The sequence below is a fragment of the Serinus canaria genome, chromosome 8 (genome assembly GCF_022539315.1).
Source record: "Serinus canaria isolate serCan28SL12 chromosome 8, serCan2020, whole genome shotgun sequence".
Classification (NCBI taxonomy): domain Eukaryota; kingdom Metazoa; phylum Chordata; class Aves; order Passeriformes; family Fringillidae; genus Serinus; species Serinus canaria.
In genome coordinates, this window is record NC_066322.1 from 14,131,851 (window position 1) to 14,150,021 (window position 18,171).

Here is an 18,171-nt window from a genome sequence, read left to right on the forward strand (position 1 = left end):
GGTGCTGAGATTCCTGCAGGGAAAGGGCTCTGAGCCTGGAGAAAAATCAAATTTCTAAACACACTGAAAGGCATTAATAATTTCAAATCTAATTGCTTGTTTTCTACAGAAAATCACACATACCAGTGCTATTTAAACTCTCCCCTTTGGGATAGTAAGCCAGTCAGAATATGACAACACTGCACTTCATTTCAGTGGAACAATAGTGGCATCCAGTGGTCAATCAGCAAATTCAAAGCCCTGCTTCTCCAGGGTTTCACTGAGATACTGTGATCTGGTAATAGTCTGTCCTTGATTGCTTTTTTTCTTTTTTTTTTTTTTAATTGTGGTAGACAGTGCTTTTCCTTGTAGAGTGTATTTGCATTGAAGTAGAAAGAGTAAAATACATTTTCTAAAGTCCAATAGTTAAAATATTAATTCTCCAAGGCCCTATTGCAGCCAGCAAGTAACTGTAGGGAGGGCAGAGTTGGCCTTGATGCAAACACATTTGCTCTAAAGGCCCTGTTCTTGTGACAAATGAGGTCAAACAAACAGTAATGCATCATTGCAGCTGTCTTCTGTGTTTGGTTCCTCTGGCTGTCTGGAGGAAGATCTGTGTGCAGCTTTATAAATCACCAGAAGTAATACTTGGGTTGCTATAAATCCTTGGAAACTCATTTTGTCATGCCACTGAAGTCACTTGCATCATGTCTCCTTACTCGCCATTTCACTATTAGGAAAATGTGTTGTGTAGCTTTATACCATTTCTTCGTAGACCTAAATTGTGTTTTAAGATAATATGATCTGCCCTATTTGGTTTTAGAGCTTTTACCTTCAAACTGTGGATGGAGAGCTTCCATTCACACCAGGCTGATCATCTTAATGCCCATTGCCTCTGTTCCTGCACCAAAAGAAAGGGAGTGTTCTCTCCTCCAGAGCTCCCAGTAGCCCATTTACATCCATCTTCTGTTTACTCCATTCAGATTTCAGCCAAAGCAATGAACCTAACCCTGACTCAGTAATGACAGAATATTTGGCTGCAGTCTCAGTCCTGTGAGAAACAAAATGCTGTAAATGAGATCCTGTGATACCTGGGGTAAAAATACTATAAAATCACTCTAACATCTTGTAACAAGCATAACATTTTTTCCCATCAGATATAATCCTGACAAAAGTTTAAAGATTCAAACAGGGAACTTGGTTTTGAATTATGTAACTTGATAGTCATAATATATTTTGCACATCAGCCAAGGGGAAAACAAAATACTTAACAACCTGGATTCAGATATCTGCAGTGTAGATATTGATATATTGATATATGACCCTCACAAGTAATTGTGAATGTTCTGAAAAGTATATATTTTCAATTTCCACCTTAAAAACTAAATACAGTTTTTACTTTCATTGAAAATAATAATATAAAATATGTTGAAGCTTTCAATCTGCCTGTGTTGATAGCATTCATGTCTATCCAAAATATGTTAAATATAAGTTCTATAGTGTTTATGCATTTCAGGTTTATACATTGTCTTAACAGCATTTGTGCTACTTGACAAATACAGAAATACAATTAATTATAATTAGGTGGTGTGACATCTGACAGAGAAAAACTGAGTTATCTTCTTTGAGAAGTTCAGAAAAGTTTACTATCCCATAATTTAGTCACATGGCTGTCATGTGATAGGAGGGGCATTGTATGGAGGGGAGGGGGGAAATCTTCAGTTGTAGCTAGTAGATGCTTTCTGCCCAACAAAAGGATGTCTTCTATCTCAAATGTTGAGTGCATTTTATTTAGGCTTATGAAATTCCCAATTCTGATTTTGTTCAGGTTTGCCTATCCCCTTCTTTTTCCCTCCCTGCCTTCAAATGTGTAAGGTCCCAGCTCAGTCCCCATTGAAGTGATTGTAGACTCCCACTGACTGCAGTGGGAATTGGATTAAATCTCTAAAACAACAATTACATGCCTAATTGCTTTTTATTGCTCACTTAAAAATGCATTCTTTGAAACACTACCAATATTTGTAAGGGCTGAGGTCTTAATGTGCCAAACTATTTAGGTTATTTGGAGACCTATTTTCTACCAGTGCCTGGGGATTTAAATAAATGCTATAAAAGAGTGTTATTTACATTATGCATTTATAACAGAAGTGTTTATATTGCATCATTATTCTTCATATTGATTTTCCTCTAAATGCCAAGACTTTGCTGCTTTGAAGTCAGTGGGAGATCTGCCCCTGACTTCATCCAAACTGAAACTGGGAGCTAACATGAGAAAAGGGGATTTAGTTTTCAGACCATGCTGAAAGACAGACAGATTTTGTGAAAGACTCTTCCCAGAACTCTGTGCTGACTGTCTCTTCTGGAGATCACCCTTGCCCTGTGGACAGGAACTCCTGAGCATCAAGAGGCCATGAGTTGGTTTGGCAGGGCTGTAAACAGTGACTGTGCTGATTGGAGAGTGGCTCAGAGAACTTCCTCTTCTGCAAGTGGCAGCCTGCACCAGCTCAGCTCTCCCTGTCACAATCCTAATTCTAAAATATGAACCCCATACAATAATGGGTGTGAGAAGGTTATGCAGAAATTAATTAACCACAAGATCTTATACTTGACCTCTGAGCCTCTGAAAAAAAGTAGTCACTGAAGGAAAACAGAGCAATCCTCTTCCTATAAAATCTGCTTGAAAGAAACAATATTATTAAAAAAGCCCTGAATCTCACAAGCATGGCCTAGAGGAAGATTATAAGATCTGAATTTGGCTGCATGCCTAATGACTTTTACTGCAGAAGTGCTAGCTTCCTTCATCACCAGCCTCCCCTCTGAATGTGCCAACCCCATCTCTGCCCCAGAGCTCTTCTGACTATAACACACCAAGTTCAGGCATCTTTCTAAACAGATACAGCAGGAACACTCTGCATAGGCCTGGAAATACTGCTGAGGAGTGCTGCTAGGCACCATAAGGAGGCAAGGCAGATTTGGGAAATGGATTGAAATGGTTACAAAATTTTCTCTTTAATTTGACAGAGGATTGGCAAAGGACATGTTGAAAGCAAATAGCTTGAAATGCCATGAATCTACCCACAGATCAGCTGATCAGTGAATAAAAATGAGCATGCCACAAATTAAGGTGGAGAGTACATACATACTCTTAATTTCAGCAGTATTTCAATGTATGGTGATTGCAGATCAAGGAGGTGAGATTTTTCCAGGAATTTAAAGTATATATCTCAATTTGCTAGAATATATTAATATGCTCAAGACTCAGATTTTGAATCATTTCAACATCGTATCTTGATATGCTACAGTAATTAAAAAGAAAAGATGCTAGTTTCTGGTGGACAATGCTGTTTCTCTAGAGCAAACATAAAAGTAAAAAAATGACCCTTGTGCTAATTCAATAAAGTTAAATAACTTGAAAGTAACCTATTAAAATATCTCAGGATTAAGACTGGCATATAAGCACTTTGTTTTTGCAGGACTCTTGTAAATATAGAAGGTTTTTCCACAAAACCATAGGCTGAGAAGATGGCTTCCAACTCTCACTTTCTTTGTTTGCAGCCCTGCATTTCACCTTGTGACTACAGGAACAATTTTCCCCTAAAAGCTTTAAATGTTTTTACAGTTTAAATTCTCATGGTCAAGTTTATCTGCATAGCAAAATTCTTCTTGCCAGCATTGTTTGATTAGTAAGATGTTACTATGATGCTAGAGGCAAACATTTCCAGTACAATTAGGAACACTGTGAAACTAGGGCAAAGCTGAAGACTGCTGAACACAGCAAAGTGAAAGGACATTAATGTGGGACATAACACTACTGAACTTCATCCCATATTGTAATGGCAGCAGATCAAGCAAACACTTCTGGATTAATGGAAAATGGTTGTGCAACAGAACAGACACGATAAAAGGAAAGGTCAGTTGTGTCCATATGCCTGGTTAGTTAAAACAAACAATCCTCCTTCTCAATTCCATTTTCTTAGTGATGCTCTCTCTGTTGCTGGGTCTGAATGGCATCTGACTACGGCAGCACTGTGGTCAGTCAGTGCAATGCAAAGGGAAGGGTTATACTTGACCAGATAGTTTAAATACAGACATGAACATAACACTTCTACGAAATAAAACCAACAAATACCAGTGTTCCACAAGCTGAGACATTATTACTATTACTACTACTACTTAAGGTGCCCCCAGCAATTTTTCAATATAAGGAATGATGATTTTAGAGCCCATTACCTGGCTTTCAGTGAGCTCAGGTCCATTTCCATGGCAACATGAGATGCAGGTGTCTAAAAAGTTGTCTCACAGAGGGCTGTGATGTTTGGCTCCTGTGCAGTGCATGGCTGATGACAATCCACACAGCTGTAGGAATTAGTCTCCACTGCAGGCTCTTAAGTAAATGAAATAGAAAAATAAATATTCTATTAATTTATTGGGTTAAACAGTACAATTAAATTAAATTAATTTAATTTAATTGTACTGTTGTTGTGCAATTTAGCTTTCTAAAGAATTAATAAAAGAAGTCTTTGTAGGAATGTTTATTGTCTAAAAAGTACCAATATCTACACTTTAGTTATAGCCCAAGCCTTTGCGGTCGAAACTTGACCTGATTCTTCTTTCTTTCTTTGGTTTGCCTGTTTGTTTGTTTGTTTAAAGGAAGTGCTTTTTCTGTTTCTCTTCAGCTGTGACTTGTTCACAGCCTTTGGCAGGGGATGACAGCCCTGTAACACTGTGCATACAGAGTGCCAGGGGTAGTTGTTTGGCCAGGTTTATAAGCTGGAATGTGGTGACTGACAGTAGATTGAATAGACTGTGGATGTGATGGGACAAATGGTCTCAGGAAGAATTTGTGAAATTTAATAAAGTTTGTGTGATAAAAATACTCAAACCTCTGGAAGATTCCTAAGTGTTCAACTAATGGAAAAGCCAGTACAGCCTTTTGAAAGGTACATGTCCTGCACACACTGTTTGCAGGCTGAACAGCAGCTGGATGTAGCTGTGGCCCTTGGAGTCATTCCAGATGCAGGGGAATGTCCTGCCCTTCCTGGAAGCCAAACAGCTGCCCTAGCTGACTGCCCTGCATATTAACACAAGAGGAAACCTGCCAAGCTCTAGTTTAGCACACCAAGCTGTAAGACGTGGTGGCTCAGTGGAGCTGAACATTCCCTTCAGCCACATCTCCCACTAAAGCATCCGTCCATGGCAGGAGCCAGGTGGTCCCCCAGGGGCTGTGGCTGCAGCACTCTGAGTGGTGGCCATGAGCCCTGCTGGCATTGCTCTTTGCCAGAACACTTCTGGCACCCTGGCACCTTCCCCAGCTGCTGTGGCAGAGCAGTGATTGATGGTGCCGAGCGTGCAACAAGCAATCCGGGGCTTAGGCAGCTTTATTCTCCTAACAGGATTTGCTGCTTGCACAAGTTCCTGTAACACAGCACAGCCTGCTTCTACTTTGAGCATATTGAATTGTAGGGAACTAACTAGACACGTACATGGAGCGTGGCATAATACTGTGCAACATATGGCTGCTCTGGTCTGCCATGCCCAAATTCTGTCTAGTATAAATAGGCTCATTTCCCACTGACATCAAGAGTTGCTGTCTTAGATTATACTGAAATCTAAAAGTGGATCTTGATCATCTCCCACATTATCAAACAGAAACTAGCTGTCCAAAACCAGGCAAAATTCTCATAACTGCTTTAGCATATGCCACCACTCTCTCCCTGACAAGTGATTTTCCTCTCATTGCACTGACTGTCCTCTGATTCAGCAGATTACTAGCAGGACAATATGGAGAACGGGCCTCTTCCAAATGCATGCAGTAAGAAATAACTCAGTTCTGGCTTGCAGCTTGGTTGAAATGGTGCCAGAGCTCCCTCACATCCTGACCAGCTCCTTTTTAGGTGGGAGAGAAGAAAAGTGATGCCTAAGGGAGGCTGAAACTTGACTCCTGATTCACTCCCAGGCCCCCTGCTCTCCAAGAGCAGCCATGGTAGGCTGCAGCTCATGACAGACATCCTCCATCTCCAGCAGACAGCTGTGTGTGCTGCCACTGACCCACAAGCACATTTTAATGAATACAAGGCCATGAGGATCCCCATTATGTGATCAGCAGTTCCTCCATCGGTTCGTGTTCTGCTTCCAGATAAGAGACCATCCTAGCTCCTCCTGCATGGATGGTCTCCCCAGGATGTGAGGGCTGGGAGAGACAGCAGTGGCTGGGCCCCAGGGTGCTCTACCACACAGCCCAGCTATAGCACAGAACTCTGTAAGCTCTGCTTTGCCATCAGACTGCAGCACCACATGAACTCCCTTGCTTTTTCGTGGCAAAAGGAAGTTTCTCCAGGAAAGGACACACTCGGACATTCTTCTTGTTTTTCCTGCAGCTTTTCTGGTGGAGTAAGAGAGAAGCCACATCAGCTATCAGTGAGATGACCTTTGGACTCATATTTTTCAAGTGATCTGCTGTGTTGAATCCCTAATTGCACTAATGGACCTAATGAACCAAACCTCTTGGAGGAATCAGAGAACATCACAGTGAGAGGAGCATTTAAAATCAAATCTATTCAAGTGCTTGGATTATACTGCCACGAACAGTTCTGCCTCAGAGTTGGTGCTGGTTCATAGGTGCTACTCACCCTCCACCTGTTTTAATCTCCAAGAGCAGTTGCATTTGTCTTGGCTGGCAAAACCAGACTCACCTCACCCATGATTGTGGAGAGCAGCAGGAAGGCAGCTCTGCACCACCTGAGTCACAGCCTCATTCTTCTGCCGGGCAGGAGGTGTTTCCTGCCCTAGTAGCCTCTCCTTCCAGAATGTTCTGTGTAGACTTATTGCATTGCACCCCATCTCATGCACCTACAAGGTGTTGGTAAAGGAGGAAGAATTTCCAGGGCTCACCACTCCCAGTCCTGGTTCTGAGAAGATGATCCTTAACAACTCTGCCTTTGCTTTTTCTACAGGATTTGCTACTGGCAGTCATGAACCTCTGCTGATCTCCCATCTCAGCCTTCTACCAGCCCTTAAGAGGAGAGGCTCATGAAATATGTTATTTCTTTATCCCCCCCAAAAATGCAAATAAACAGGCAAACCTCTTATTTCCTAATGTTCCCTAATGTACCCTATGATTATTAACCGGATGTCTGCAGCATGTTCAGCCCTGGAGAGGAGAGGGCCATGAAGTATGTTATTACTTTATGGCAGAAAAAATGCAAGTAAACAGGCAAACCTCTAATGTACCTTAATGTGCCTAATGTACCCTATGGTTATTAACCGGCTGTCTGCTGCTTTTAGTTCTGTTTTAGACTTGTCTGTAATTGTTTGGTCTGAAATGGGAGTGTGTAAGGCACAGCTTGGTTCATGGTTCGAAGATGATTTTTAATTACTGAGTGGCCGAGCACTCAGATGCTCAAAGCTATCTTTTACTAATAAAACAAGTTATTTCTGTATCTCTCCTGCTGTAACTGCCTGGTATATAACAACTTTTATTTTATTTTTATTTTCTTAAATTTGGAAAAGAAAGAAGCAGGACCCAGCTCCTGCAGACTTGTGTTTAGGCTAAAACACTAGCAGCTATCAAGGTTCCATGACCAACCTGCATTCTGGTGCTGGTCAAAGTAACTGAGCAGAAGGCCATGTGGGGTTTGTTATGCTGTTGTTGCCATAGAATTATTTAAAAGGTTTCATTGCAGGACAGAAAACTCCAAAAAACAACTGTAACAACATGAGTCTATCGCATTTTTCTTCAGTTACCCTTGCTCCTGTTTGTAAGTGCAAATATTTATATATGAGCCAGGATAGTTTATCCCTCCTGCCGCCTTAACAGCAACATGATATTACTTAGCAGATCTTTAGTTCCCCTCACAGAGAGACCTCAGCCCAGTTCAGGAAAGAGTTTAGCTGTCAACCCCTTCGAGAAGTGCAGGGATTGTAAGATAATTACCTGCCGATAATGCTGCTCAGGATCAGCAGAGGAACTGGTAGTGGGGTCTGGGAGCTGTAGTGGTGAAGTCTTGTGCTGTGGCTGCCAGCCTTCCTCCCACTCCATCCTGCAAAACAAAAACGTGAAAATTTTAAAACCTCAATTCAGCATCTGCAATAACACAGGAGATCCCAGAACACAGTACTGGATGAAACCTAAGGTTGCTCTGTTTAAGGTGCACCTAACCACACCTGAGGCTCCAACATGCACACTCATCTCTTTTTGAAACACTCATTCATGGTGCTTATCCTCCCCAGTGAGAAAGGGTTTGGGTCCAGCTCAATTATTACAGACTTTCCTCACTGGTGGTATTTTCTACAACTGCCAGGTTTGTTGCTGTCTGGTGGACACATCTCAGTGTGTCCAGAACATTCAGCCTGGATGTGACCTGACACTGTCGAGCTCCCATGCTGCTGGTACAGTCATCCCACCAACAGATCTCAGAATAAATCTTGGTTTTTTTCCCTACTTGCAACACTGCAGCACTAATGGCTTATATCCAGCTTGTGACCCAGTATATTTCAATTATTTATTTTTGGGATTGCCCTTTCTATTTTTGCACCTGATTCTTTCTCTGGGTTTTTGTTTGTTTGTTCATTCATTTGGGTGTTTTCTTTCCTTTTTGCTTTATTTTCTTTGTAAACTGAAATGCAACTGCAGTCAACTTTCCCCAGGGAAAGCCAAATGCAACAGCAGCAGTGCTTGGAAGCTGTGGCCATAATCTCATACAGAAGGTTCCTCTCTTGTGGAGCACTCAAGAGAAACTCATAGCTAGTTCAAGGCTTGTGTGCATTGCAGAGCACTTTAAATAAGGTTTATTATGAGTTTTGGGCCATGTTAAATGCAGTTTGATAACCTGTGTACAGATGCTGTTGCTTGATGCATCCCCCACTTCTCCCACATGCAGACAAAGCATGTGGCAGACAAACACCAACCTTCTCCAAGTCTGCTGTAATGCACTCCTTTCAACCCTTGGCTTGAAACTGCTGCTCCATTAGGCACTGTTTTCTCCCCCATTCTTAGCAATCCCAAGCCTTGTTCACCATCCCAGACTTCACCTCTTCTCCACGAGTGACAGCGTTGTGCACCATCCCTTGTTACATAAAGAATTAGCTGGGGGCAGCTCTGCAGGCTTTGCAGCAAAGGCAAATTTCAATCAGATGCACAGACAGTAAGGGGGTTCTCAAAGGGTTGCTCAGTGAAATAGGGAAAAAAAAATTGGAAGACAAAAAAAAAGATTCATTTTCCCAGGTTAGCAATCCTGTGAACTCTGAAAGGAGCTGGTAGGCATTTAGACTCCAACAAAGAAGGGACTAAAAAAGCATCAGCAATCAGAGGGAAGGACCATGTAGCAAACATTGGTGGATTCATTTTCTTCTGTTTTAGCTTCAGCCTCCTGCTCACAGGATTCAGGCTTTGAAGTGCCACATTAATTGTACCAAAAAAATTGTATCTGATGGCAAAACTCACACAGACTGTTAACTCAAAATATCCAGCAGCAGCTCCAAAGCCAACATTTTTACACTAACTAGCAGCGTCCTCGGGATTTCTCTGCAAGCCCTCTGCAGAACTCACAGTAGCAACTGTTTCTTTTCCAAGGACACATTCACTTGTAGGCATACATGGTACCTTTCAAGCACTGAGAGAATGTAAAATGAGATAAGGCAATCCTGATAAGATATAGTTTTATATAGGTTACAGTTTTCTGATTAGAAACCAGCCCTTTTATTTTTACTTTCCCTTCAACAACATGATAAAAACCTCCCTGCCCCCAGTCATTAGCTACTATGCCTTAACTAAATGTATCCAATGTTTTAAAATACAGAACTAAACTCAGTTTAGGCAGGCCCATGAATCCCTCTAAAGCTCTGTCTGTGGCCTGGGACACGACTCAAGGCAGCAGCAGAGCGGAGCACCGGGCTGGACGTGCCTGTTTGGAGCCGGGGTTTGTCTTCCCTGCCCCTTCCATTTCCACCTCTTGAGCCAGGCAGCTGCGGTGGCTGTGACTTAGCCCATGTCACAGCTTACATCGCCTCCTGACTCGGGGGGCAGCTGGGGGGCACCCTTGGCTGTCACACCGTGCCCAATCCCCCCCTGAGGCCGGGGCAGGAGGGGCAGAGCCGGGCCTGCAGCAGCCCCTGCGCTCCGGCCGAGGGCACAGCTGGAGGAGAGGCACCTGCTCACAGCCGCACGTCAGTGCCACGGTACCCATGGCTGGGGGGACAAAGGCAGCCCGAACCTGCAGCTGCCTGCTCTCACCAAGAGCTTAATCATTTTTAAATTCAGAGAATGAATGCCATGACCCGCAATTATTCATCTTTTGTGTTGTTAGCTACAGCTCCGTGCACCGTGCCAAATCACACGGTTCCAGACCGGTTTGGTGGTTGGAGCCTTATCAACAACCCCATCTTTACACTCCTCCGCCCGCCCTGTCCCCAAACCACCCGGCACCCCCTGCCCAGCTCCTGCTGAGGGGCTTCCGAGGTCTGGGCAGGATCAGCGCTCTGTGCAAAGTCTCCAGGGTGGGGAGGGAGCCCTTGGGGTGGCACATGGCCAGCAGGCACTGCACAGCGATGCCACCGAGGTGCTGTGCTGTTCTGGCAGGCTCCAGGACACGGGGAGGAGGGGACAGGAGTGCCATGTACCTTGCAGGGAACGCGCCGTGCCACCTCCCAGAGTGGCTCCTGCCGGCTGCCCCATGGCAGCACCAAGGGCGCCCTGTCAGGGAAAAAACCAGCCACACCAAAAGCACACCTTACCTGACAGATTGCAGACTGCAGTTATCACCAGGAAGAGCCTGGGCCCCAGCAAACTGCTTCCCATTTCTGGCTTTTACCCTAACACATGCATTTCTCCAATGTGCTTTTCAGACATCCACAGTCGTGAGCAGGAAGATGCCCAAGAAATGTCAGGAAAGCGGCTGGTGCTGCTGCTGTGTCCTTCAGCTCTCGGGGAATGTGCAGCTGCCATAGGGTACCACTCACCTCTGTGACTACTGGTTGGGGCAGACCATCCACCAAGAGGAGCTGGTGGCCATTACATCATCACCCCTGTCCCTCCTGGGCTGTGGCTGGAAGAACTGTGCTCTCCTGCAGTGTTCCAGGTTGGCTGAAGGACCAGCAGGTGCTGAGCCCACGAGGACAGGGGTGTAGGAGCAGCCAGGACCAGGAGCAGGGTGCCCAAGCCTCCTGCCAACATGCAGCTTGTCTGTGTGCAGCATCATGGAGCCGTAGTGTTGCAGAATTCTTTGGTTGTTTCCATGTGCCTGGTCAAGTCTGTGAGGCTTCTGAAGGAACTGCAGTCCATTAGGCAATGCTTATTAATGGGACACCTGTCCTCAAGGAGCCTTCAGATGCACTCAATTAGCATAAACAAGGTTAGTTTGTTGCTGCAATTATCATTCATATTTAAATGCACTATTCACTACAGAATTGTAATTTTGCATTTCTAAGTGATACACAGGACTTGGTTCAGGGCATCTCCTGCTTCATGAGCTATCCTTATAATTAGACTTCTGATTTGTCATGAAGTCATGGGGTTACCCAGAATATGAGACACGGGTTTGGCCCAAGTGATCCTTTTTTATCCTATGTGAAGTCCCAGAGTTGGGAAGCAACCAAACAGAACACTGCAGACAGATATAACAGAGGGTTATATATTTGTACATGGGTTGTAAACAATAACACAACATTGTTTGAACCAGGAATAAGCAAATAATTGTAATTAAAATAATAGATTAGTACAACCTCCCTCCTACCAAAAGTAAAATTCCAGAGGTGCTCTAAGTAGTAACATTTTTAAAATCAGACCCAAAGAAAACTTTATTGTAATAAAACTTGGCTTATCTTCAGTGGTATCAGGTTTTCCTACTTTTTGAAGATGCCTAAATAGACCTTTGACAGCTGCTACTGTTATGGTATTTGTGCTGCTGGGGCCATGGCATCTAACAGATGGAAAAGCAGATAATGCAATAACATCATTCATGAGTAATGTTTCTGAAGTAGGAGTCATGGTCTTTAAATAAAACTGGGCAAAGCAGAGCTGAGTCAACTTCACTCCTAGATTAAAGAAAGCTCCAGTTGCTTCAAATCTGACAATGTCAAAAACGTTCCTTAAAAACTAAAGGGCAAAAATTTAAACCTCATACCTGGAAAGATGCCTGAGTGCCTGTGAGCTCTCCAAGGCCAGCAGTCACAAGGAGCCTGCAAAGAGCCCACATGCAAGTGGGAGCCAGCTACTGCACAAGGTCTGACCAGGACCACCAGGGCTCCTTCTGCAAGGCCACCCACAGGTTCTCCTCCCTGCTTCCAAAGTGTGGCAGGAACTGTGAGGAGCTCCCAGCTGCATTTGGTGGGCTAGCAGTCCCAGTCACTGAGTCAATTCCAGGAGCCCTAGGTCCTTATTCTCACAGTGGCATCTCCCACTAGAACCCATGCAGAAGGGAGGTGCACAGAAATCAAGTGAGCAGAACACAGCAGTGCCACATTCTCACAGAGAATGTTTCCAGTGTACTGTTCATAGAAACAACACATCAAAAGAGCGTTGCTTGTCTCCCAGCCAAACATGGAGACCAAATAAAACATTAGCAAAACCCCAGTTTGCTGGGCTGGGTGAGGCACTGGTTGTGTCATCTCCGGCGTGTTGATACAAATACACGCTGGATCCAACTTGCCTTTCGAAATAATAGCTCACTCAATCTTCATTGTGGGATTAAATGAATCAACAGCCCTTCAGGACAGCTCCTGATGGAGCCTGTTACTACCATTTGTACTGAATCAGTGGTTATCCGTGCACAGGAAATTATTGTAGCAAGACAAAATATTCAGTCTGACTGCCTCAGGGGAGGATGAACTGCTCATACCAAATCTGAGTGTTTTCTCATCCCTGGCACCTCTTCTAATCAACCTTTGGCTTGCCTGGCCAAAAGGTTTTGTACTGAAACTCTGAAGCTTGTACTGCTGTTGCAAAGGGTGAGAAAGGACAGAAGGTAAGACAAGAGGGCAGGGAGAGAGAGAAGTGAATTGTCATCCACCCAAGATTCCTTTCTAGAAACCCTCAGTGAGTTATTTGGGCTTAAATCCCTTGAGATACTGAGGTGTCACCTCCTAATAGTCCTTTCACCTTCCTACCCTTGTTTCAGGGCACTGAATATCAGCACCTGGTCCTGTTGCCCCTGAGCCTCTGGACACCCACAGCTCCAGGGTGACCCAATGCCATTCAGACAAAAACAACCACAACCACAACTTACAACCCCAGCTGGTACACAAACAGTGCAATGAAGAGCCAGTAGCACCAGATTTCATTAACAAGAAGAGTTTCTGCACTGGGCATCTCCTGTGACCTTCTGCATCCCCTGAGCCCCCTCTGTGATTCTGGCCCTTTTGAACCACTTCCACCAAATAGAAGGTCTCAGAACTCACACAGAGGTAAATCCTCAAGTCACTTTGCAAAACCTCTGAATCTCAGCCATCACAAAATAGGCACACCATACACAAGGTGAGCGACCACAGAAGCCTGATTTTCCTTCACATGCAACTCTGTGTTTACAGATGGACTCACAGCTCCTTGCAAGTCATCCTGCTACCTTTTGGAGAAGCCATACTCATACTCCTGCAGAGAGGAGCCAAAACTAATTCACCTCAACAATTCTGTACTAACTTTGCTGACTACAAAATGGATAAAGATGGCAGACTGGTGTTTTCCTGGCATTGACTGGGTGCAAAGATTAGAGGCAAAGCAGTGATGGGATATCAGGGTGCTGGGGATTTGCTGGGAAGCCACTTTGGGGATTGCCTTCATCCTTTTCCTGCAAGTCCTCACCTATGCACAGGCAAGCATAAAATTGCATCCATAAAATACTTGTATCCTGATTTCTGAATGGAATGAGGCATGGGCAGTGTGCCGCTTTTGCCTGACTAGTCCTTGAAATTTTTGAAATCATCACTCAATTTCAAAAAGCTTGGCTGAGTGGCAAAGATTTAAAGGTGTTGCCTTACCAACAGGTTTTGGGAAAATAAACAGTTGGGTAGAGAGTCTGCTCCAGAGAAGCAAGGACCATGGGGCAATCTCAGCCACCACTGGGGACAGGAGGCAAAGCACTTAACAGAAAGTGTCCAGCCAGATCTCACACTGTACTCTGCAGAAGTTCCTCCATCCTTGGCCTTGGTCTTGTTTCTGTAAATCAGCAAGGCTCCTGGAGCCCATGGAGACAGAAACATGAGCCTAGGTGGGGGAAGGGGTTCAGGAGATCACTGCCTGGATCCCCTCCTGCTGGGAAGGAGCTGGATGCACATGGCAGCTTCCATCCAGTTCAGAGAAACCAATCAGAAAACAGACTTCTTTGCTTCTGTTGCCCAGAAAGCTCACAAATTAAAAGTTTAGAACTTCCAACTCACGTTTTTACTGCAAAAATCAGCCATAAGCTCAGGATTTCCTTTTCTTTTGACAAAGTATCTTTCTCCAAAGTCTTTAGGTAATACATGCAAGCAAAACTATTTTTGTTATTTTTGGTATTCTGACCTTGCAAAAACTCAAGACTAAAATCTCTGCTCAACCATCTTTACTTCTTTTTGTGGCTCTCTGGTCTGTGAAATTGAAGGGTTGCTATAGGACCCAATACTGCTGGAATTTATCTGTTTAGAGAGAAGTGTGGTTTAATCTGTGCTTTGAAGAACAAAGCAGAGCACACAAAAAATTACATGGACCATGCAAAGAGATTATAAAGGAGAAAACAGGACAAAAAAAATGTAGGTCAAATTTGGGACATGATCCAATATTGTACATTTGTGGTTATGAGCACAAATGTCTCCTCTTTAAAATCAGTAATTGTGCCTGAGAGGGCCTGGTGTTAGTCAGCCAGCCTCTTGCTATAGAGACAGTTTCCCTACAGCAGGGACTTTCCATCTAAACCACACCATTAAATAAATGTCTTTATCTCAGAACTGCCAACACTCACAGGGATCCTTTCACAGAAAAGGGGCCACTGGCAGCAGTGGCACTGAGTTAAAGCATGGGGGGAGCAACTGCAAGTTCTCCATTCACCAGCCTTTTACCCCTACAGGCACAAACCCTACATTTCTAATTAATTAACTGGTTTATACCTGTGGGAAAATCCCAGCCCTGCATCACAGAGTGCACTGCACAAGCCAATACACTAACATTCATAACAACTGGTGTGTTAACTGGGATTTGAATAGAGTCATTTAAGCATTAATAACATTTCCATCTCTGGAGATCCAGCCTTTTCACTTCCGTGCATTTTGACATCTTTTAGCAACTGAGCATATTGCTAACAAAAATCTGAGTAAAGCAAACACACCAAGCTCTTGTTTGCATAAATACAAATGGAACCTGGGGATAAAATTAGTGCTACAGAACTGTGAGAGTCTTTAGCATAAGCAAAAGACTCTTAACATTTAGGGGCAATACAGGAGATATATATATATATATTTTTTTTCTTACCAATACACATATGAAATGGAATAATGGGCAATACAACAATGCTCCCAGGCCAGTATCCTACCACCTTCCACAGAAGCTTTAGGAAGAAGGCTAAAGAACCTGTCTAGATAAGAAACACATCTTCAGGAGATCACATACCAAACCCCTAAGCTATTACCTGTGCTCAGAAACAAGAATTCCTGATTTTCATATGTCTCAGAGCAAGTCAGGGAAACTAAAGGCCAGGTATGGTAAGTGTGCTGACTTACTCCTGGCCTACAGATATAATGGGTTTGGTGTGTTTTTTTTTGCTTCTCATAGCCTTTTTAATGGGAGTTTTTGTTTATTTTTTGGGGTTTTTTTTAGAGAAGTTAGGCCATATCTATGATTTTAATGAAATTAACATTTAAGTTAAGATACAGCTGTTGTTGAGATCAGATTAACAAGTGATTTGAGCTTTTCTTATTTTGCATGTTGGCTTTCTTACAGGGCCATCTATAAGAATCTGAAGTGCACAAATGGGATTTTAGTAAAGGCTAGTTCAGAAAAAAAAAGCTGTGCCTGGCACAGTTGTCTGTAGTAAGTACAGCAGAGGGTGGTTTAAGGGTTGGTTCCCTTCAGCTCTCACAGGAGGAGATGCACGGATGCACGTACAAGACAATTCTCAACAGCATACCTGGGAGCTGCTAAGTAGCCCTTCTCAGTGGGTTGGAAGACAACAGATGCCTCTGCCTGCTGCAATGAAAAACACTCTCAATACTATAAAATGTGTACAAAAGAAGCCAGGGACCAAATGGTACTTGAAAGATAAGCAGGATGTTTTGAATCATGGCTGAAAGCAAATGAGTCTAAATTCCCTGTCTTCCAAAAGACCTTGTGGGTGGGGAGGAACTATTGTGACCTAATTCCTCATTTCCAGATGGAATTATTTCTCCCTGATAGGAGCATGCCTAGTCACTGCAAAGTATAACATTTCTAGAAAAAAAATAATCTGTGTGACTCCACATAGCAACCAGAGGAAATAATGTATCTGCTGGCTCATGACAAATCAAAAATCTTCTGTAGTTACTAGCAAAATGTGACATCCAGGGTTATTTTTCAGACCTGCTACACTTCATAATATGATCTCACAAATGGCTGCACCAGCATGAGTGGGAGCAAGGGGGAAAATGGCATCACTTCTTTCAAGTGATTTAATTAGAATTATAGGCTGGGATAAATAACAGAAGGTGCCTGCCTTCTTCTTTTTAAAATTTCCATATATTTTCTCTTTTTGGCTCTAGCCTTGTAAGCAATCATTGCTTTGGGCAGGAACAAAGGCTGATCCTGCCCTGCATCTGCTTGGATGATAACCTGTAGTCAGAGCCATAGGGAAAAAGCAGAAGAAATATGTCAAGCTTAAAAGGACCCTTCCTCTATAATATTCCATTAACCAGTAGTTTAGAATCTTCATGCATCTTCAGAGCTCACTAAAACTGTGAAAGAATCATATCAGAAGTATTGCTCCTATAGTTCACTGTTACTTGGAAGAGAGTTTTAAGAGTAAAAATATATAAATATGTATAAAATAAAGATCTGATCAGAGAAAGGCACCATCATACAGCTGCAGAAATTATTGCAGTTCAAATACACAAGCTGTCATATGCACAAATACAGGTGTATTTCACCAGTCTGCAGGAATTACTGAAAATAAAAGCTCACAAAAAACCTATGGCAGAGAGAAAAACAGTCATGGTAGAGCAGCCCCAAAGTAGTGGAAGGGTCGTGCTCTAGAGGCACTCAAGTTTTAGCAATCTGGCTGCTGTCCCAGAGGGACTCATCACCCACAGCACCTAGGTCAAACTGACAGCATATCAGGGAAACTTCTCCCCCACATACACAGCTATGAAACAATGATCAGTCTAGCTGCTTATCCAGAAAGATCCAAAAGATCTATCGTGTAAAACAAAACCTCATTGTTCCCAGCTTTTAATAACAGTTCTCTGAAAAGCATCTCTAATGATTGTGACCACACAGGCTTTATGGGAGAGCAAATCACAGAGGACAGACCATACATCTTTGCCCTGGGAAAAGCCATGGAGCGTTTCTTCCTGGACCCTATGATCAACTGGAAAAGCAACTTTGGTTTGGGAGCAGCTGGAGAGAGGAAAGAAAAGGAGAATATCACAAAGGTTTTCAAACCATAATTGCTATGAAAATGTTGTCTTAGAAGGATCTGCTTGCTACTTCCTGCAATACAGCAGCTCTCAAATGCACAACGACCTCCAGCACCACCAGGAACATGCAGAATCTCATAACTACCTGACCTAATGGTAACTCTTCCCTTTCCTTCCTCTGCCTCCCATGAACTAATGTCCTGGGGTTTCTGTGAGTGTTCACCCTAAAGCCTTCCCGATCAGAATGTCCTTACACAAATAGGAGCAGGCACATGCCAAGTCAACTGACACAGATATTTGGGGATATTAGTGAAAAGGAGAACAAAGGAACCCTGCAGAACTTGCCTTCACCAGCTGCCTTTCGTTCTTTTAATTATTTCTTTTTCCTACTCAAGTGTAAATAGTGCTTTAATGGTTTCCTTGAAACAAACTATTCCAACAAATGTTTGTGGAGTTAATAAGGAGTTCCCTGCTCTCTGAGTAGGTAGATGTTTAGACAGTTTGATATTGGAAACATTACACAGCCTGTGCTGTAGCAGCTCATAGGAAAGTTTGATGCAACATCAGTTTCCTTTTCCAGTCATGTCACATTGCAATTTATAGCAGTAGACCATGAATGTAGCA